The sequence below is a fragment of the Ranitomeya imitator genome, chromosome 8 (genome assembly GCF_032444005.1).
Source record: "Ranitomeya imitator isolate aRanImi1 chromosome 8, aRanImi1.pri, whole genome shotgun sequence".
Taxonomy (NCBI): Eukaryota; Metazoa; Chordata; class Amphibia; order Anura; family Dendrobatidae; genus Ranitomeya; species Ranitomeya imitator.
Window position 1 is genome coordinate 10,836,484 of NC_091289.1, and position 821 is coordinate 10,837,304.

Below are 821 nucleotides of genomic sequence, written 5' to 3' on the forward strand. Positions count from 1 at the left end.
CACTAGGAGAGCCGAATCCCCGCCCCCCGGTGCACCACGTGGGTGCGCAGACTGCCTAGTAAGAATGAGCAAGCAGAAGTTCTGTCACGTGATCTTAAAGAGACAGCGGCGTGTTTTGAAGAGGAGGAGACGCTGGACAGGAAGGAGGGGAGGTATGGCGCTGGGGCTGGTTCATGTTCTGAGGGTGGTGCTGTACCTGTACCTGTGCCTGTACTGTGCCTGTGCCTGTATCTGTACCCGTGCCTGTGCCCGTGTGAGGGCACAAACTACGCAGCCTTTTCGGTGTCGCACATCCAGGGCCCCTTCATGTATTTGCAGTTTCAGTCAGGACTTTTTTAGGTTTATTTTTCTTTATTTTGGAGTTCACCGTACGGGATAAATCTTCTGATCTTTTATTAGTCGGACGGTTACACGCGGTGATACCAGGTTTTTAGATTTTACTCACTTTATTGGAACGTATATCGGGGTTTTTACTATTTTTTTTTACATTTTTTAGTTTACCTGTATAAAGCCTCCGTCCGGTGACACGAGGCGACTCCTGAGCTCCTGTCCGCAGCGCGCTCACCGCACGTGTTGTCAGCTGATACCTGGGCGCAGGGGGCACCTGCCCGTTCTCGTGGGGCCGATCCCCTCACGCAATGCTCCAGTATGGCGGCTCTGTACCTTGCGCCATATCTTGCCCAGTTTGGGCTGTGCAGGGACCAGAATGTGCATGTGCAGCGCACACAGGACAGTGCAATACTATATGAAATGTGCCGCCTCGTGTCTGCGCAGCGCCAGGACAGGCACAGCCGTATTCTGCCCATATAACTGCCCAGAGG